The sequence below is a fragment of the Ursus americanus genome, chromosome 5, assembly GCF_024610735.1.
Source record: "Ursus americanus isolate L20-20 chromosome 5, mUrsAme1.1.p, whole genome shotgun sequence".
Lineage (NCBI taxonomy): Eukaryota > Metazoa > Chordata > Mammalia > Carnivora > Ursidae > Ursus > Ursus americanus.
In genome coordinates, this window is record NC_142131.1 from 70,982,316 (window position 1) to 71,004,369 (window position 22,054).

At 39.5% G+C, this 22,054-nt stretch overlaps 1 protein-coding gene across 2 annotated transcripts in view; it reads left to right on the forward strand.

The window, feature by feature from the left end:
• DTWD2 (DTW motif tRNA-uridine aminocarboxypropyltransferase 2) overlaps positions 1–22,054 on the forward strand; it is a 161,085-nt gene that overhangs the window by 40,048 nt on the left and 98,983 nt on the right. Inside the window, exon 2 of one of the 2 annotated variants that reach the window (XM_087862366.1) lies at positions 1,025–1,119. The exons of the other annotated variant lie outside the window; for it this stretch is intronic. The gene's annotated coding sequence lies outside the window, so the exon portion shown is untranslated. The remainder of the gene's footprint in view (positions 1–1,024; positions 1,120–22,054) is intronic. 2 annotated transcript variants of the gene reach the window in all.

Sequence of the window (22,054 nt, forward strand, 5' to 3'; positions counted from 1 at the left end):
AAGAGCTCTAGAAGGATACTGTCCAAAAAGGAAGAAAAACCTCTCTTCCTCTGGGTTTCCCCTTTGGGGATTTCTCACATTGTTTCAGGTCACTACTACCTATCTTAGCTCGGTCAGATATAGGTTCTTTCCTTCATTTCTTTTTTAAAGATTTTATTTATTTATTGACAGAGAGATATAGCCAGAGAGCAGAAGTGGGGGGCAGAGGCAGAGGGAGAGGGCGAAGGAGACTCCCTCCTGAGCAGGGAGCCCCATAGGGGACTCGATCCCAGGACCCTGGCATCATGACCTGAGCTGAAGGCAGCCACTTAAGAGACTGAGCCGCCCCGGTGCCACCCATGTTCTTTCCTTTGAATACACACACACACACACACACACACACACACACACACACACACACACACTGCTTTTTAAAAATTGCGAGTTCATACTAACACTGACAGTTCCAATCAAATACCACAGAGTCTTTCCTATCTTCCCTCTCTCCATATTTACGTCTATCTCCCTTCTTCCTCAGGAGAGCCTTGGTTTTCAGGGGCACGACTCAAAACCAAATTCTACCGCATGTTACCTGGCGGACTTGAGCCTCCGATGCCCACAGCTGTAATCTGCTTAATAAAAGCTAATTTTTCCATTTTTTTCCCTTCCCTGTCTCACCTCCGCATACTCCTGCTGGCGCTTTTGAAGTTCACTTCCCAACATAACTGCTGTCACTCAAATTCCTCATTTCAGGATACGCTTCTAGGGAGATTCAATCTCACATGCCCCCCACTTCCCTACCTTCCTACTGATCCGAAGTACCAAGAAATGGTCTTGTAAAACTACCAAGATACATGTTCAAAGCACAACATTAAATTAACAGTATCGTAAGCTGTATTCAGAGAGTAAAATGCAGTAGAGATTCAGTAAGAAAAAAAATAATTTCTTGTATTTATCTTTTAACACTCAGGCCTTTCCTTTTTTTTTTTTCCGTGAAATAGAACCTTACTATTAGTATGAAGTATATTAATGAATTCACTTATAGGTTGTTGACAGCCAAAGGAAGAAGGGAAAAAGGGAAGGAAGCAAGAAGGACGAAGGAAGGAAACCAGTGGTAGAAAAACCAAATCTATCTACAGGGTGAGTGTTTCATTCTTAAATGACCTTTGTGAATCATGTACGTTAGCAGTGGGTCATTTCACCCACAATCCATGCCTTCCAGGATCAAATGTAGGAACGAATGAACACTGAAGCCCTGATTTTGATGTCAGGCAAAAAGGAGGTAGTATCACTTCATCGAAGGAGCTATTTGTGAAAAAAAAATTTTTGATTAGAAAAGAAACCTATTTTTTGTCTGTCATCTGGTTTAGTTTTAGGATAGAAAGAAATAAAAAATAGGAGCATTCCCAGATCAGTACTAGTTTCATAAGAATGGCTCGTCACATGATACAAGAAAACATCCCTCGACCTTTAAGAGAATACAAAAAAATGCAGGTCTTTGCTCTAAATCTACTCTAGAGATAAAATGAAAACTGAACAGCCAGAGAAAACTGTAAATGTAGTATAAAGATACCTGCATTTAAAAATGATTTATAGTTAAAAATTAACAGGAAATTTTAAAAAATCATGGGGGAGTTATTCATGGAAACATTCCTCGTAGGACTCCTTACACGTAGCCTATTTTATTTTCCAAACAAAAATGATATTATAAATTAGTAGGAAAGAGCCAAACCACTTAAAGTAGAAATGCATTTTGAGCTTAATGGAAAAGGTTTCCTATGATTTCCTTTGTCAGTCTCTGAGGTCTTTCTCTCCCAGTTGGAGGTATCTTCCTCCTCAAGTACTTAGCCATGTCTGGGGTGTTGTGAGTAGACCCATCACTCAGAACCAGGATCCTGGCATTTACCCACTTGACTATCACCTGCCGTTTGAACCCCGGAAAACACAAATAAGTCAGGTGACCCAACCTTGAGTTCACCATAGCCTCTGGATTCGGCTGTTGTCTTCACTCAACAAGGGCTAGCTTTCTAACTCCTTCCTCGGTTCTGAAGTTGAAAGACCTGGATTCAAGTTCTGCCTCTGCCACTATTTTTGGTGAATGAGTAAAGAGAAGCTGGATTGTCCAGTCAATGTTCCTAAAAGTTCTTTCTGGGTCGTTTGGATGAACTAGCTGGAGCAGGTGATGTCTCTCCTCTCACTGGTGGAAGGGGCTACGTCCGAAACAACTTCTTGTGGTATCAGTGGCTTCCTTTTTCCCAGCGGGAAGAACTAAGCCCCAAACCAGCTATGTTCACAGACAAGTGACACCAAAGCTTGACCATTTAGTGCTCAAGCCCAGACTTTCTGTCCTTTGCTTATAAATCCAATGTCATCTTGCCCTCTAAAAGGGAGAGCCACAGGGGGTGGGATCCCTCTCTTGAAAGCACAGCGCTATTATGCATCCAGCTGCACCCTGGCCCTACCTCGCTCCCCTCTTTGCAAGATGCCCAGAGAATGGGTGACCCTTCTGCCCGCGGCATGCAGCAAGTGACAGTGCTGATGTCTGCAAAAGCCCTTGACTTTCGGTGTGATCCTTAACCTCTTTGACCTTTAGTTTCCTTTTCTGTGAAAAAAGGAAAAAACAATACTTATTTCCCAGGACCGTTTTAAAAGTTAAACACACTTATTCAAGCCATGAGGGAAACACTATCGAGTTCACTCTCATGGACGCATTTGCTGCTCAGGTTAAAATGAATCACCTTGGAGAGACTTTGGTGTCAATGAAAAGGACAAGGACTTTTGAGTCACAGATCTGGCTTTACATTTTGACTCTGTTGCTTTATGCCCCTGTGACCTTGAGTAAATCCTCAAGTCTCTGAACTTGAGAGATGGTGTGAGTATCCATACTTGGGACCCAGTACATGCTCAATAAATTGTTACTTTGCCTTCCTTGTCCCCTGCCTCCCATCCTCCTTACTTCCACTCGTGCTTACATGCTTGTCTCTTCTGTCATCTGACTTCTTTTTGCCCCACATATCCTGAATCCTTCTCCCTCCAAATCTCCCCCAAACCGATATGAAATGTTTCCTTGAATCCCACAAATTCCTCATATGCTGCATGGAATGCGAATCCTTGGTTATTGTGGGCGTAGCACTGCGTGTACTTTCTGGAGATAACTACTCCATGCGGACAGTCGGGCGATGAACATCTGTCCATCTTTGTGGTTGTTGCCTTTAACTCGTAAAGTAACAGCCATCATTCCTCTTCATGCACATCTGGGCTGTTCTTTGCTTCCCTCTTCTGGTGAGTTTCTTTTCAAATTTCTTCAGTTTAGCTGTAATTTGCAGGGATGTAGGAAACAAGTAAGGATTCTAGAGTGCTTCCAAGTATTGACCCTGGATCCTCCTCTTTCTTCGCCTCTGAGATGGTGTTGTCATTTCACACAATTGCCTTGCTGACATCAACGGAGCGAGAAAGACCAGAAATTGAGACTTGAAATTAGACATTGTGCTGGGGCACGGGGTAAAGAGAACCAGCTGAGATATTGATGAGAGCTCTGTTGGGACAGTGGAGGGGCTCTCTCTCTCGGGCTCTAACTCAAATGGCTCCAAGTCCTAGGCAGGTGAGCAAATTAATAAAGAGGTAGGTGTAAAAATAGGGAGTGCTAGAGACTATGGCCAAATGGAGAACATCTTTTTGGCCTAATATATTTAAAAATTGCAAATATCTAGTATGTCATACCAATTGTGTTAGAGGGCCAAATTTGCCCTATGGGTCATCAGTTGGCAACCTCTCCAAGCCTTACAGAACTTGGTCTCTGAGGAACATGGCTATAAGTAATGGTGGTGAGCCAGGAAAGTGGTCACCATCAGAAAGGCTCAACCAGATGTGAAAGGGGTGACCTGAGAGTGAGTGTTGTTATGAAGGAAGTAAGCCAGCAGTTAATGGGGGCCCAGTTCCAGGGATGAGAGTGGCAAGAGCCAGGCTCAGTGAAGGGCCCAAGCCCTATGTGGTAGTAGAGGGGACAAGACCCAGGGTCTGAGGGTGGTGATCTCTCCTGGGAGTTGGAACTAGGAGGCAACAATGGCAAAAACAGTCATCACTTGTTACTGAATCCCTAGCATGCTGAACCAGTGATCCTTAAATCCCTTAAAAATATTTTTATTGCTTCTTAAAAACCGATTTTTAATTGCTTCTCATAGATAATTTAGAAAATGCCCAAAAGCAGAACGGAAAGGACTTCCAAACTGTCCTACCAAAGGGAAGACAGCACTGTTTCCAAAGCTTGGGGCCAGACAGGGAATCAGAGCTTCTGTCTGAGTGAAGAGGACTTAGGGAGATGGGGGCAGAGAACTGGGGTAAGAGCTGTAATTGGGCTGGCCAGGCTTCATGAATTATCTAGAGCAGGATGAATTTCAGACTATTTACAAAGATTTTTGGTTTGAAACTGTTGCGGTTAGGAACCAGAATATCAGACCTACCTCTTGTCCAGTTAGATCTTCCGTATTCATAATACAACTTCATCTTTTTTAGGAGTTGTGAACTCTCAGAATGTCAAGTATTTGTATTCTACTAAAATGCATGTCTTAAATTCCTTTTTGGAGATATGGACTGTTTTGAATTACACACCCCACTCATCTTTCACATCATGGATTATATTGTCTTAGAATAATTCTTTTTTTTAAAAAAGATTTTATTTATTTATTTGACAGAGATAGAGACAGCCAGCGAGAGAGGGAACACAAGCAGGGGGAGTGGGAGAGGAAGAAGCAGGCTCACAGCGGAAGAGCCTGATGTGGGGCTCGATCCCATAACGCCGGGATCACGTCCTGAGCCGAAGGCAGACGCTTAACCGCTGTGCCACCCAGGCGCCCCTAGAATAATTCTGATTTGGCTAAATATATGTACAGAAGAGTATAAATCTTCTTGGTATTCACCTTCTGGCCTGCTTTATGTAACAGTTGTGTTTTTAGTATAGGAGTACTCCAGGGTAAGTAACAAGTTCATTGAGACTCTATCTATATGCCTCAGTCCAGAATTAATTGTTGTCAGCTGATATGGTACCATATTGAATTCTAATTCTGGAGCCTGTATTCAGAAGCTATAGTTTGAATGCAAGAATGAATGTTTTTTTTACCAAAAAAAAAGAGAGAGAGAGAGAGAGATTTTAGAAGAGAAACATGATACTTAAACGAGAAAATTTTAACTTGAGATTCTCTGGGCTAGTCTTAAACTGCACTCACACCTCTTCTAAAATAAACAACATAAATCATTCATCATATGCTCATATAACGGCATTTTCACTGAATAGGATCTTTGTGTGTAACATGTCTCCAAAATGTAAAATGTGAGATTTCCCATGTGTGACTGCCAGAGTGAGTCCACTCAAGCATGCTAACATCTGATATTTTAACATTATTTGTATGTTTAGCTTTTCTCGAAACTTCCTTTTTTTGTGTGTGTGTGGCAATAGCCACATCTGCTTCAGTAATTTTGTGATTTTTAAACTTCCTTCTGAAAAAGGGTTTTAAAAACATTCATGTCGCTTACATAATGTAACCATTATCTCTTTGGAAGCTTGAGAAAAGATGTAGTTAAAAGTGGTAAGGAACTGAATTAGAGGCATTCTCAGGAGAATTTATGCCAGGCATATTTTGGTGATAGGTTTTAGCTCGAGGTATTTTGGTCGGAGAGACAATGGTTTACAATGGTGAACATATCTCTCTGAACGATTGGTGAGTGACTGTTCAATGGATTAGTTAAGAAATAGCAACTCAGAAACTAGAAATGCTAGTTTTAGCTTTTCTGATCTAATTTCATGATGTCAAAACATTCATTTCACTCTATGTTATCTCAGTTTGGTGTATTATGAAATTGGGAACATTATTAATAAATATCCACTCAGCAGTTTGGAAAAAATGAGTCTTCATAGTACCACAGAAAGACAATCAGCCCCAAAGTTGGAAGTGATCTGGCTTTCACTGCCTTGTCTTGTCACTCAAAATAGCCATGTTAATGCAGACAAGCCACTATATTTTCCAAGCCTGTCATTTTTTTCTTTATCTGTCAGATAAGGAAAAAAAATATATATATCTTCTTTATATATTATATATATATCTTCTTTACCTTGTAAGGATATAGGGAAGAAAAAAAATGAAATAATATTGGTAAAAGGGCTTTATAAATTATAAAGTGACTATATTAAATGTTATAATTAAAAATAATTAAAATACAAATTAATTCGATATTTGTAATGAAAGTATAAATCAAAGTTATAATTTCAGAAATAACACCGGAGCTTGGTATAGCACCATCTGCTCTGGCATGGAATTCAGTGCAGTGCTGCTCTGTTTCAAACTGTTCAAAGGAGTGTGTCAATTGGCAAGGCTACCTCATGTTCGTCTTTGCAGGAATTTTGAGGTTGGTAGTATAATGAAATTCAAAGGATATTTATTTTAGAATTCTATTTCTGTTAAATCATATACATGCTATTTCAATGACTCACTTTGTTTTGGGAAATATCAGATTTTTCCCTGTTCATCTGTTCCCCTTTCCTTTCACCACCAGTCCTACCCGCATGAACAATAAACTGAAAACAGACATAGAAGCAGCAATGTTCCAGACCTTTTGGGAAGTCTACCATACAATCAAAGGGCTTTGAGAAGATTTCATGGAGCTAGCTATAGTAAAAGCTATAAAAAGCAGAGCGATGGCTCATTTTATTTGCTTCTGCTTCTGAAATCAGATAAACCCCTGGTATTTCTAGGGTACATTTGAATCTCTGGTTTTTTGAAATCAAAAGCACATTTAATTAGGGGCAGCTGGGTGGCTCAGTCACTTAAACGTCGGACTCTTGAGCTCAGTTCTTGATCTCAGGGTCATGACTTCAAGCCCTCCATTAAAACAAAACAAAACAAACAAACAAACAAACAAACAAACAAAAAAACAAAAACCCCACCACCACATTTAATAGTATCAGCATTAATTTCAACTCTGTATTTCCATCCTCCCTGTGCCTAACATTCCAGATTCTCATATCCAACTGCGCACTTGGTATCAACATATAATTTCAGTGTTGGTGCTTGAAACATGGCATGGACAAAACAGAATTTTTCGTATCCTATTTTGGCACCCTTTTCCCCTAAACTCGTTTATCACCCCAGTCTTCCTTATCTCAATCAACGACACCATCACCACTCAGTTACTCCACCCAAAAATCTATGAGTTACCCATGATTCTTTTTTCCCTTAGTCTTTATATCTAAACCATCAGCCAATATTTTGACTTTACTTGTAAACACATCCTCAATCTATGCCTTCTTTTCATCTCTCTGTTATCATTCTGGTCCAAGCCATGTCTCTGTCTCTCCCTCTCCCTCCCTCCCTCACCACATACACAAACACATTTTTTTAAACCATTTGGGAGTAATTTGCAGATATGATTCCTCATGCTTAAATACTTCAGTGTACAATTCCCCAATACAAGGATATTCTCTTATACAACCCCATACAATTTTTACAATAAGAAAATTAACATTGATTTAATACTGTTATCTAATCTACAGACCTTATTCAGATTTCCCCAATTGTCTAAATAAAAGATATTCACTTTTAGCTCACTGAATCTACAGAAGAATGGCAAGTCCTGTGTTCTTCCTACCATGGAATGATTGGTTCGTAGATAGCACTATTGCAGTCTGATTTCTCCTAATTATTTAGTGGGTGTCTTTAAGAAAATACAGGAAAAAGGAAGTGGGGACTTGGCTTTATGTAGCACTGCCTTGCTGTCAGATTTTCATTAGTAATTTAAAATATCCGGTGGTATTTCCTTAGCTATAAAATAAGTAGGTTATAGAAGATTATGTTTGAGGAGGCCTGTGGTTCGGGATTTCTGCAATTCTACGATGACGGTTTCTGCTTCCATATTCTCATCCCAGGCTGAATTCTAGCACCATTTTGAGGCTCCTGGTTCACAACACCAAGGATAGGATGATGAGAGGCAAAATCTTTAGCTTAAGGTCCTTGCAGGTTACTGTAGGAGCTCATATACAGGGTTGTTGCTTTGGGGGAAGCTGATGAGCAAAACCTATCCTCTCCCTCTGCTCAAGGATTTTGACTCTAGATACTGATTATAGAACGTCAACTTTGAAACCAAAAGTTTCTTTCTTTTTTTTTTTTAAAGATTTATTTTTTTTTAGAGAGAGAGAGGAGAGGAGAGAGAGGGAGAGAGAGAGAGAGAGAGAGTCCCAAGCAGATTCTGCCGTTAAGTGTGGAGCCTGATTTGGGGCTCAATTTCATGACCCTGAGATTGTGACCTGAGCCAAAACCAAGAGTTGGTTACTTAAACAACTGAACCACCCAGGCACTCCAAAAGCAAAAGTTACTTTTGGTAACTTTACAATTACTTTTGGAACTTTTCTCCTCAAGGATATTTAAGAATGAAAACAAAAGATAGCTGCCAGGATGCTTTTAAGAATAAATTTCTATTTCCCTCTATACTGCATTGCAAAATGCAGCAATATTTAAAAGGCAAGTGGGGGCGGGGGCATATGACTTCTAGTTATTAGCACAAAGGAGGAATTGACAACAAATGACATGTTAGACCCAGATGATCTCTGGGGCTCAAAGTTGTCAGAAGGGAGGTATTTCTCAAGTAATTTCAAGGTTCAGATTTTTATCCCTTTAGATAGTTTAACATAGGGAATGACGTCCATAAGCCTAGATCTTGGACGCCAAGTTTGGAAATCCCTGATCAGGGGGTGTTGTTGGTGTTCCCACAAACAGATGGGGATTTATCCTTCATCATCCTCTCGTGGGGTCTCCCCATCCATCTTCTTTGCACTTTGCTTTTCTCTCCTGATCTCCCTACTTTCCACCCTCTTTTACAAGTGTTTTATTTAGCATTACAGATAATAATTTTCTTGGATACTATCTGAATCTTCTTAAATTAAATGTTTTTGGTTAATAATTTTCTCTGTCATTCTTCCCAGGAGTTGTAGAGGTAAACACAAGTAACACAGTTCTAGGTCAGTAGGGGAGAGAGGCAGGAAGGGAAGAGATGGTTTTTCCTACTGCTATTAAAAATGCTTTGGGATGACATCTATACAGGCAAGGGTGATATTAAAATATTTAATAATCAGTCCCACATAGGGCCCAATTGTCCATTCCGAATTAAAACAAATAGCAGGGCTGGATCAGGGTCCCAAAGGCCTCCTGCTGTGCCAAGTTTACCTCTTTGGCTGATGGACCAAGAGTAGGGAAGGTGGGGCTCCAGGCCGCAGATAATATAAACCAGCATTTTAAATAATGGATATGGCTGTATCTATGCCTATTGGCTGATTACCAGGTCTTCACTCAGTGGTTCCATGATATAACTCCTCCAAATCTTTCCTTCCCTCATGTCAACAATCACTTCAAAGACAAAGGCAAGTGACCCTTCTTTATGGGTGAGAAGGGAGTGATGGATTTTGTTAGGTTTTTAAAATTTTCATTAAGTTGGTTTTGGCATGCAAACACTCTATAGTTTTATGTAACCATATAAACATTTATCATTTATGCTTTCATTGCATTACCCTTATGTTTATAAAGACCTTCCTTATATAGATGTCAGCTAGATAGTAAGCTATATTTTCTCTGAGTTATTAAGGATGATATCATTTTTACTTTTATCATTTTTGTTTTTTTAAAGATTTTATTTATTTATTTGAGAGAGTGAGCATGATTGGGGGAGGTGCAGAAGGAGAAGGAGAAGCAGACTCCCTGCTGAGCAGGGAGCCTGACAGGTGGCTCAGTTCCAGGACCCCAGAAGGCAGACGCTTTACCAACAGACCCCGGAAGGCAGACGCTTTACCAACAGAGCCACCCAGGGGCCCCACTGATATAATTTTTAAATTCTATTCTTATTTGCTACCTTTTAGGTATCTTTTAGTTTTTGATGTCATATGGAGCTCTTACCTGCTTTTTATCCAAAGCTCTGGTCTTCTCAACATCATAATTTGAATAATGTGTGATTTTCCCATTGATTCATATTATATTCTTTATCAGGTTTTAGGTTCTTTAATATACTGTAAGAATGATAAGAGTTCAGGAATTATCTCTTTTATTCCATTAATTGGTCTCAATTATCATAGTTTCACATATGTTATTCTCAAGGAGCAGAATAAAATGCCCCCTGAAATTATACAACGTGAGAGTACAACTGAATTTTACCTGAGCCTGTGCTTCTGGAAAAGAGCAAAAGTTAAGAAATGGCCCTCCCTCTTGTGTTCCAGAAGAGGCTTGCTGCAAAGAAGCACCTTTCCCATATACCTTATATAGGACTACAGGTGCCTTCCTTTCTTTACCTATCACAAGGCCACATACAGACCTCCAAATTCTATTCATAAATTATTAACTGAACTGTTTTGTCCCACTGATCAATGGGAATGAAATGTTTGTTCATCAAACTTTGGTTAAGATGTTTTCCTTCCTCCAGGTCCCTAAGCTTTGATTTATCCTCACTTTGAGCCAGTATATAACCCCTCCTTAACTGCCGCCCCAGAGACTAGGCTGGTCTCAGAGTAAAAATAATTTTCCAGTCCCACTCTTACTTCACGACCCCACACTACCCCTTTCTAACTTTGTTTATTTCTCCTATAAAAAACAAATTCTTTTTACTCTTGAGAAGCTTGCAGATCTTATGGTAATAGAGCTCTTGTATTGTTGTAGTTCCTTTCCCTCCTTGAAACAATCCTTTCAGTGATATCTGCTTTACTAAATCTCCATTTGCTTATTTGAAAGGACTCGCTCATTACCTTTTACTACCCAAATTTTTCTCTCCTATTCTTACATGCTCCTAAGAACAAATTATTTTGCTAAATCTCCCCCCCCCATTTAAGCTTTTTGAAAACTTAAAACAAACAAACCAAAAAAGCAGAAACAGATCCATGAATACAGAGAACAGACTGATGTTTGCCAGAGTGGGGGGATGGACAAAATGGGGAAGGGGAGTGGGAAGTACAGTCTTCCAGTTATGCAATGAATAAGTCATGGGAATGAAAGTCAGCATAGGGAATAGAGTCAATGGTAGTGTAATAGCGTTGTGTGGTGACAGATGATGGCTACACTTGTGGTGAGTGTAGAGTAATATATAGACTTGTTAAATCATACCTGAAACAAATGTAATATTGTGTGTCAACTACACTTCTAAAAAATTATTGAGGCATAATTTATATACAACTACTATATCCATTTAAAGGGTTCCGTTTGATGAGATTTGACCTCTGCATAACCTCTGTGAAACTCCCACTCCAATCCATTTCTATCCCCCCTAAAAGTTTCCTTGAGTCTAAGATGAGTCTCTTGCAGACAGCATATGAATGGGTCTTACTTTTTTTTATCCAATCTGATACCCTGTGTCTTTTGACTGGGGGCATTTAGTCAATTTACATTCAGAGTTACTACTGAAAGATATGAATTTAGCGCCATTGTATTACTTGTAAAGTCACTGTTTCTGTATGTTGTCTCTCTTCCTTTCTGGTCTATGTTCCTTTTGGGCTCTCTCTTCGCTTAAAGGATCCCCTTTAATATTAATATTAATATTTCTTGCAGGGTGGGTTTAGTGATTCCAAGTTCTTTTAGTTTCTGTTTGTCCTGGAAGCTTTTTATCTCTGCCTTTATTTTGAATGGCGTCCTTGCTAGTAAAAGTATTCTTGGCTGCATATTTTTCTCATTTAGCACCCTGAATATATCATGCCAGTCCTTTCCTGCCACATCTCTGTGGGTAGGTCTGCTGCCAGTCTAATGTTTCTACCCTTGTAGATTATGAACCTCTTGTCCTGAGCTGCTTTCAGGATTTTCTCTTTGTCTCTGAAATTTGCAAATTTCACATGTCACGGTGTTGACCTATTTCTATTGATGTTGAGAGGGGTTCTCTGTGCCTCCTGGACTTGAATGCCTATTTTCTTTTTTTTTTTCTTCTTTTTTTTTCCCCCGCTGTAATTTGCTCCAATATACCTTCTGCCCCCCCCCCCCCTTCTTCTGGGATTCCAATTATTCTAACATTGTTTTGCTTTATGGCATCAGTTATATTTCAAATTCTCTGCTTGTGATCCAGTAGTTGTTTATCTCTCTTTTTCTCAACTTCTTTATTCTCTGTCATTTTGTCTTCTATATCACTAACTCTCTCTTCTGCCTCATTTATCCTAGCAGGTAGAGCCTCCATTTTTAATTGCATCTCATAAATAGCCTTTTTGAGTTTGACTTGATTAGATTTTAGTTCTTTTATTTCTCCAGAAAGGGATTCTCTGGTGTCTTCTATGCTTTTTTCAAGCCCAGCTGGTATCTTTATAATTGTTATTCTGAACTCTAGTTCCGACATCTTACTTAGGTCCATACTGATTAAGTCCCTGGCAGCCAGTACTGCCTCTTGTTCTCTTTTTTGAGGTGAATTTTTCCGTCTTCTCATTCTGTCCAGAGAAGAATAGATGAACAAGAGGAAAAAAATACTAAAATGGCAACAATGATCCCAGAGAAATATATATAAACAAATCGGAAGAGGCCCAATACAAAATAAATAAATAAATAAATAAATACAATAATTATAAAAATGAGAGAAAATAATCAGACAGATGAACAGAACAGAACAGTACACTGAATGCTGTGTGTATTTTGGTCTGCTTGTTAGAACTCTAGATCCCAAAATTGTAAAGAAAGAAAGACCTACATATGTACAAAAATAAAATTAAATACATTAAAGGATAGAATGTAACTGTGAAGATGAAAACTTTTCTTTAACAAAAGAAAAAAAAAGGAAGAAGGAAAAAGAGAATTTATCAGACAGGTGAAGAGAACAGAGCAATACACTGGATTCTGGGTGTATTTTGCTCTGTTTGTTAGAAGAAACTGCATCCCAAATTGTAAAGAAGGAAAAACTTACATATATACAAAAATTAAATTAAGTACAGTGAAAAGATAGAATGTAACTGTAAAAATGAAAATTAAAAAGGATTTTTAAAAAAAGAGTTGATAAAATAAGAAATTGGTCAAAAAAGGGAAGAGAAAAAATTAAAATTGAAAAACTAAAAGATTGTGGGGGAAAAAACCATGAATTCTATATACTATTTTCCCCTAGCACTGGAGTTGTGCAGTTCTGTGTGATTGGCAAGTTTGTTTTTGGCCAGATGTTTTTGCTTGGGAAGGGGCCTGTTACACTGATTCTAGGGCGTCTTTGCCCCAGAAGGAATTGCACCCCTCTTGCCAGGGGGCAGGTTAAGTAAGTTGCTCTATGTGGCTTTTGTTCCCTGAAGGCTTTCCACACTGCTTTCAAGGATGAGAATGAAAATGGCGGCCTCCCAATCTCCAGGCCCCAGACAGAAAGCTCGGGGCTCCACTCCTCACTGCGCCCTCAGGGAAAAGCTGTCAATCACTCCTGGCTCCCTGGTGTCTGTCCACACTCAGTGCTCACCCAGCCTGTGAGCTAGTGTTTCTTTTCTCTCTCTCTCTTTTTAAAGATTTTGTTTATTTATTTGTCAAAGAGAAAGAGAGAGAGCACAAGCAGGGGGAGCCGCAGGCAGAGGGAGAAACAGACTCCCACTGAGCAAGGAACCCGATGCAGGACTCACTCCCAGGAACCTTGGGATCATGACCTGAGCTGAAGGCAGACACTTAACCGACTGAGCCACCCAGGCATCCCTGAGCTAGCATTTCTATCTCAGGCAGGCAGCCCTATTTTAGACAAAACCAAAAAACAACTGACAGAATGGAAGAAGATATTTGCAAAAATCTTATCAGATCAAGGGCTAGTATCCAAAATCAGATGTTGGCAAGGATTCGGAAAAAGGGGAATCTTCTTATACTGTTGGTGGGAATGCAAGCTAGTGCAGCTGCTCTGGAAATCAGTGTGGGGGTTCCTCAAGAAGTTAAAAATAGAGCTACACTATGACCCAGCAATTGCACTATTAGGGATTTACCCCAAAGATACAAATGTAGTGATCCGAAGGGGCACCTGCACCCCAATGTTTATAGCCACAATGTCCACAATAACCAAACTATGGAAAAAGCCCAGATGTCCATTGACAGATGAATGGATAAAGGAGATGTGATATATGTTTATATTCCTATATATATATTCCATTATATATATATGGAATACTACTCAGCTATCAAAAATGAAATCTTGCCATTTGCAATGATGTGGATGGAACTAGAGAGTATTATGCTAAGCAAAATAAGTCAATCAGAAAAAGACAATTATCATATGATCTCACTGATACGTAGAATTTAAGAAACAAGGCGGAGTATCATAGGGGAAGAGAGGAAAAAACAAAACAAGAAGAAATCAGAAAGGGAAACAAACCATAAGACACTCTTAATCATAGGAAACAAAGTGAGGGTTGCTGGAGGGGAGGGGGGTGAAGGAATGGGGTAATTGTGTGATGGACATTAAAGAGCACATGTGATGTAATGAGCACTGGATATTACGTAAGACTGATGAATCACTGATCTCTACCACTAAAACTAGCAATACATGATATGTTAATTAATTGGATTTAAAATAAAAAATACAAAAAATAATAAAAGTTTCCTTGAGCCACTTTCTATACAACCCTTCTTCTACCCTCGGCCCCATGCCAATGCCAATTTGTTTTTTTGTCATTACAGATTTGTTCAAATTTTCTAGAGTATTATGTATATAGAATCATACTCAGCATCGTGATTTTTAGATTTGAACACATTGTTACATGTATTAGTTCATTCTTTTTTTTCTCTTCTGTTGTTTGTATTCTTCCATTAGTATGCATATACTATGTTTTATTTATCTGTTGGTTTATTGATGGATATTCATGTTTTTTCCCCTAGTTTTTGGATACTGTGAATAAAGCTACCGTGAACATTTAAATACACATTTCTGTGTGGATATACATTTTCATTTCTTTTGGGGAGGAGTAAAAAGGCTAGGTCCGAAGGCAGGTATATACTTAACTTTTAAGAAACTGCCATAAAACTACCATTTTACATTTTTAAAAAAAGATTTTATTTATTTATTTGAGAGAGGGAGAAAGCACAAGCAAGGGGAGCAGCAGGCAGAGGGAGAGAGAGAAGCAGGCTCCCCACTGAGCAGGGAGCCCAACATGGGGCTCAATCCCAGGACCCTGAGATCATGACTTGAGCCAAAGGCAGATGCTTAATTGACTGAGCCACCCAGGCACCCACCATTTTGCATTCTTAAAAATATTTATTTATTTGTTAGAGCGAAGGAGAGAGCACATGCACGTGCACAGGTGGGGTGGTGGGGGCAGGGGTGGTGGGCAGAGAGAAAGGGACAGAAGCAGACTCTCCGCTGAGCCAGGAGCCCAACATGGGGATCAATCCCCAGAGCCTGAGATCATGACCAAAGCCAAACCAAGAGCCTGATGCTCAACCAACTGAGCCACCCAGGTGCCCCTACCATTTTACATGTTTACCAGCAGTGAATAAACCCCATTTAGGATTGTACTAACATTATAGAGTTTGGGAAGAAACGACGTGTTTATCATATTTGGTTTTTTACAAAGACAAATGCTGTTCATCCTCAGTTATCAAATCTTTCATATCATCCAGTGAACTTTGACTTCTATTCATCATATAGGACTTATTTCTGATTAAGGTTAGTCCTAGGAATTTTATGTTTCTGTTATGAAAAGGTACTTTTTGTAGCTTATGTTTTAACTGCTTACAACTGTCTTTTTTTTAAAACACTTTATTTTTCAGAATAGTTTTTGTTTTAGAGAAAAATTCTAAAGCTAGTACAGAAAATTCCTTTATGTCCAGTTCCCAGTTCCTCTATTATTAACACCTTACATTATTATAGTATATTTGTTACATCATAAGCTAGTATTAAGACATTAATATCTACTAGAGTCTACATTTTATTCAGATTTCCTTTGTTTTTACCTAATGTCCTTTTGTTCCAGCATCCCATCCAGGATGTCATACATTTGTAACCATGCGTCTTTGGCTCCTTTTAGCTGTGAAAGGTTCTCAGACCTTTTTTTTGTTTTTGTTTTTAATCACCTTGACAGTTTTAAGAAATACTGGTCAGGTATTTTGTAGCAAGTTCCTCAACTGGGAATTTGATGTTTTTCTCAGATTCACTGCAGTTACGGTTTTGGGAAAGGAAGAACCCAGAGAACAATTGCCATTATCATAATATCATCTCTCATGATGACTTATCACTGTTCATGTTGGCCTTGACCATCTCGCTGAGGGAACATTTGTCAGATCATTCTTCTGAAAAGTTACTCTCCCTCCAGTCCCTTTCCATGCTGTATTCTTTTTCAGGAAGTCACTATGCACAGACTACATTTAAGGAGTGGGGAGTTATGTCTACATAAATTATTACATATCTACATAAATTATTTGGGATTCTTCTGCATGGGGGATTTGTCTCTTCTCCCCCGTTTTATTTATTTACTTGGTTATTTATTTATATCTACATGAACTCATAGACTTCTATTTATATGTTGAGCTATTTATTTTGTGGCTTGAATTGTACTAGTTTTGGCTGCTGGGTATTCTTTCAGTTGGCTCCTTTGTTTCTTCGACATACATCCATTACTGTATATGTTTAAAAATTACTTTTATTTTTATCATTTCCTTACCTTGTGGCACTATAAAATGCTGTGTAGGTTCATTTTGAGTTTTTTTTTTTTTTAAGATTTTTTTAAAAAAATTATTCATTTGAGAGAGAGAGAGAGAGAGTGAGGTCAGGAGCAAGGGGAAGAGTCATTGGGAGAGGGAGAATCAGACCCCCCACTGAGCAGGGAACACGCCGTGACTTGATCCCCGGACCATGGCTGGGATCATGACCCAAGCGAAAGGCAGATGCTTAACCGATTGAGCCACCCAGGGACCCTTGTGTAGGTTCATTTTATATATTTCCGGTCTCAGTCCTAGAATTGTCCCTTTGTCCAAGGATTCCTGGTTCCTTTAATTACTGAATAGCATCAGAAAGCAAGATGTGGGTGTAGGTGTGTTTATTCCTATGGGGATGCTGTTGCTCCTAAGCCCTGTCAGCTGACAGAGCAAGGAAATACATGTGTTATACTGTGCATATAAGTGTCTGCACATATTTCTCTGTATCTACCATCTGTATCCATCTCAACCTAAATATGAATTTGTACCGATGTCTCCAATTCTGATCCATTATCATACGTATCATTCAAACCTCCAGCTCTTCTTACCTGTTCTCACATATTAAAATTCCTTTCCAAAGAGTCCTTTCTATAAACCTTAGTGAGTTAAATTACATATTTTAGAATTTTTAAAAATCCTCAGAAATCTTTATGTCTTCTGGAAACCAAGTAGTAATTGTGAACTGTTTGTTACACCCAGAATTCTTAGGTGTGCAAAATTATGAATTTATTTCATAATTTTAGAGGATATGCCTTTTTCTTTTCTTTTTTTAAAATTTAAATTCAATTAGTTAACATATGGTGTAATATTAGTTTCAGAGATACAGTTCAGCCATTCATCAGTCTTATATGATACCCAGTGCTCCTTATATCACGTGCCCTCCTTAATGTCCATCACCCAGTTACCCCATCCCCCCAGGATATGCCTTTTTCAATTTTCTATTGTGGCACTGACACAACCAAATATCTTTCAGTTTCTCTAATCAGAAGCCAAAAGTAGATAAACCTTACCTATAAACTAAGTATTTTATCTTATTTGGAAATGATCTAGAAATTTAATAGTAAGCAGAAAGAGTTAGGGGTCCCTGGAAAAAGAAAGATAAGACACAGCTTCCTTGACATCAGAAGAGTCATTTTAGGTTCCCTGCCATCTTGTGATCTGTGCCTGACCAGCACTACTGGCCCAAAGCGTATTTCTTGCAGAACTTCCCGGGATACATAGAAATTGCAAAAGAATAGACCTCAGCAGTCTGAAATAATTTTAAGGGAACAAAAGAATGTAAGAACAAACAGCCACTATTAGACCAGGAGATAGCCTAATCATATCAGGAACAATAAATCAGTGGTAAGACCGATGATGCCTGTTCAGAAGTAAAGATCTCCCTGAAGCACATTCTTGAGTTATCTTTGCAGGATTTAAACCCCTTTGAGGGGAGCCTGGGTGGCTCGGTCAGTTAAGCATCTGCCTTTGGCTCATGTCCTGATCCCAAGGTCCTGGGATCGAGCCCAGCATCCTGCTCCCTGCTCAGCAGGGAGCCTGCTTCTCCCTCTCCCCCTGCCTGCCTCTCCCACTACTTGTGCTCTTTCTGTCAGATAAATAAATAAAATCTTTAAAGAAATAAACAAAATAAACCCCTTTGAGCACCCAGATACTGAACCAACGGAAGGCAGAGAATTGATGGTGTTGACCTTGTGGGCCCTTGTGACTTCCATCGGGCTCCGACACCTTAAGATAACTTTTGCCCCAATTTTATGCTGAATTCCCCCATTGCTCATGCGCCTTCATGAATATGTATGCACCGTTACCTTAAAACCTCCCCAGTTTTGTTGTTTCGGGAGACACTACCTTGGGAAATATCCCTAGTACTCTCCTTTACTTGTTTCAGGTAAAACCGTTCCTTCTTCTACTCCTTGGTTTGGTTGTATCTTTGGCTTGGAGAGGAGAACCCAGTTCTGGGTAACATTGTGACTACCCATAATTTAATTTAACTTAGCCAAACTCTAACGTTTCAAGTTACCAAAAAGATTTGGGGAAACTATTTAAGTAGACATAAATATTACTGAAAACTTCATTTATAAACTTTGATCTTGCTTACCTCTATTTAATTCACTTGTTCTGAACAACAATTTCTAGATTACCTATAAAAATTTTATGAAACATTAGACAAAATCAGCCATTATCCAAGTTATTATTTTTTTGGTTGACAGATCTTTTAGGACTTACATGAGCTTATTTAGCTAGTAAACCCAGGTGGAATAAAAGCTTTATATTTAATGCTGATAACTTTAAAGATCCGTCTCTTTTAATTAAGCCATCAACCTTAAATGAGCTTTCATATCGAATATTTTCCCAGATCACTTGAACTTGAACATGAACATATTTGGGTTAGTTTCTATTATATTTCTGATAATTCTTATTAATATTAATTTATATAACCACTTGTTTAAACCAATTAACCAATTACACAGAATTCTTTTACAAGCTAATTTTGGCAATACCATTCAGAGGTAAAAAATTTTACACATCTACTGTCACCAGCTAGACCCGAAGACCTGACCTTTACTGTCCATCAGCTTGCACTCAGTAACCTGTGTACCACGTTCTTCCTTAAGCTCTTCTTTCCAGCTTATCCCTTAACTCAGGCAAATGGCAAAACCGCCCCTCCAGCACCAGCAACTGCCCTGACAAGACCTCCAGGTGTCCCAGGCCACCCAGACCAGTGTGAGCTAAACCCCTGATTCCCACCTGCACATGTGGACCATGGAGTGATCTCCAGATTGACCTATGACCACCTTTATCTCATTAGAATACTAAAATCCCCACCCAAGGAGAAGCACATGCCTCATTTACATAACATACGATGTGTGTATAGGCATGTTTCCTTAAGGCGCATGCGTGACTTTATGCCCACCTCTGCATAGGATGACCAGGCTTCCCCATCTAAACATTCATCCTAACCCCAGATAAAAGGAATCCATCCACCATTGCTCCGGGAGTCATGGCTTTGGAAGTTATTCCCTGTGGTCTCCTTATCTCCCGAGTTTTCTTTGTATGACAATTCAACCTGGAGCGGTTTCTGACTCACCAAGGAGCCAGCTCACATCGGTTCGGTTCCTTTACCACGCATATGAACATACAGATGCAAACAGTCACCTTACAGCTTTTGCTTTCAATTTAAAGCCATGATATAAAATAGGTACAAAACCCACCAGTTATAAAAGAAGTTGGTCCTCAATTACTTTCTCTGGTAGATGGAATAAGTTAGGTTTACTTGTCTGGATGTTTAAAACTTTTTCTATTTAATATGTGTGGAGAAGATTTTTAAGATTTCTATTTGTCCCTGCAATTAATCTTAAGGAGGCTGTGCTGGATTTGGGGCACAAGAGTCCTTTTAGTAGTTTTTATTTTAAAAAAAGCCTCATTTCCCTTTTTCCCCCTACTGTCTCAGGCAGTTGGGGGCTATGTTTCTGTTTCAAAGACATGAGGAGAAAGAAGGCAGGTTCCTCCAAGAAAGACTTTGCTTTCCTAAGGCCAATAATTTAAAAGCCTTTTGAGATAACAGGTGTTTTGCAATTGGAAAAAGGAATAGTTTAATTTTGAATTGCCTCTAGAGCTGACATTTGCTTTGCAAAGATTTGTAAGATAAGGACAGTTACTGTCAATTCCTCAAAAATTTGGGTCGTAATTTAAATAACATAGGTTGATCCACCTCTCTAAGTACATCGTCAATTTGCTTCCTTGCCTCCGGGTACAACATTGTAATTTTAAATATTTCTGGCAGTACTGAGGAACTCCCCTTGGGTGTGAGAGGGGTCCCCGAAGAGGGTGCAAAGGATACTATCTTCCCAAGATTCAGAGTCACTTCCAAAGATAGCCAGAAGAATGAACCAACAACCTGCATGTCCTAGGCAGGCAAAAAGCCAAGCCCTTTCATGTAAAATAAGACAATCATGATCCCTGGGAGAGAAAAGATCAATAACCAATGGGTCTGGATTTGGAGGGGAAGAGAGACTTGAAATTTTATTTTCCTCTTTAGACTGGACACTATAAACAGAGATTCAGAGGAACTGATTCTGCTCAGAATTTTCACCCTTTGCTGCCTTCTGCTGGTTTTTCCAGGATCCCCTCTTGTAGGCCCTTGTATCTACCAGAGTTTCCCATTAGCTGTTTAAGAGAACAACATAGCCGTCTTACCAGAATGTCCCTCAGTTTCATAAACTCTGGGAGGCGGCCCATATGCGGGCCCTCCTGTGAAGGTAGATATCGGTGTATCTGCGAGGCTGTTAACTTGGTAGACTTTTGATTATGGTAGTGCAGTCCTTTCAGAGTGGGGGAAACAATTCAGACAGAGGATTAGTAGGATGAGTACTTGAAGGAGGAAAGAGGGGAGCAGTAGGAGTTAGCCAGTCTTACATTCTTGTTTTAGGTACCTCTTATGTTTTCAAGTTTTCATTAGCTTTTTGCAAATAATCTTTCAATGAAACTGTTTTGGAACTTTGAAACCTTTTGGAGGCTTCTGCTTGGCAATTAAAAGAGGTATCCCATTTTGTTTAATTTGGGAACCCTTGGTTTCAGGTGTACTTTTTTTTTTTTTTTAAGATTTTTATTTATTTTATTTGACTGAAAGAGAGACAGTGAAAGAGGGAACACAAGCAGGGGGAGTGGGAAAGGGAGCAGCGGTTGCCCGCTGAGCAGGGAGCCTGAGGCAGGGCTGGATCCCAGGACCCTGAGATCATGACCTGAGCCGAAGGCAGCCGCTTAATGACTGAGCCACCCAGGCACCCCTTGGATGCACTTCTTAAATGATGGTATCTAATTGGAAGATTCCCCATAGAGGCCCTCATATTTCTAGGCTGTAATTCCCCTGAAGGCTGACAGCAGTTTGGTAGGACCCCAGGTGCAAGTGGAGTTAACTCACATGTCCTTCTAGCCATACCTAGCCGCAAATACGGTGCAACTCACATTTCTGCCCAGCCTTTTTGGCGGTCCCCCAAACCTGATGGTTACCAAGCCAAATTCTTTAGAACACAAAGTAAGCTTGTAGATTTTTACTGTTTCTGGGATCGTGGCTCTTAGACATAAAATAAGCAGGTGTTCTGGAAGGTGGAGTGCTTAATTCTTTGGATTTTAAGGATCCCATTCCATTATCGTTTATTATTTTTCTTTTAGCTAAGACTTTACCTCATGGGCACATTAACAGAAACCAATAGTACCCAGGAAATGGAGCTGTGGACACCAGGAGTTAACAGTTACCTACCGAACCAATGTGAGTTGGCTCCTTGGTGAGTCAGAAACCGCTCCAGGTTGAATTGTCATACAAAGAAAACTCGGGAGATAAGGAGACCACAGGGAATAACTTCCAAAGCCATGACTCCTGGAGCAATGGTGGATGGATTCCTTTTATCTGGGGTTAGGATGAATGTTTAGATGGGGAAGCCTGGTCA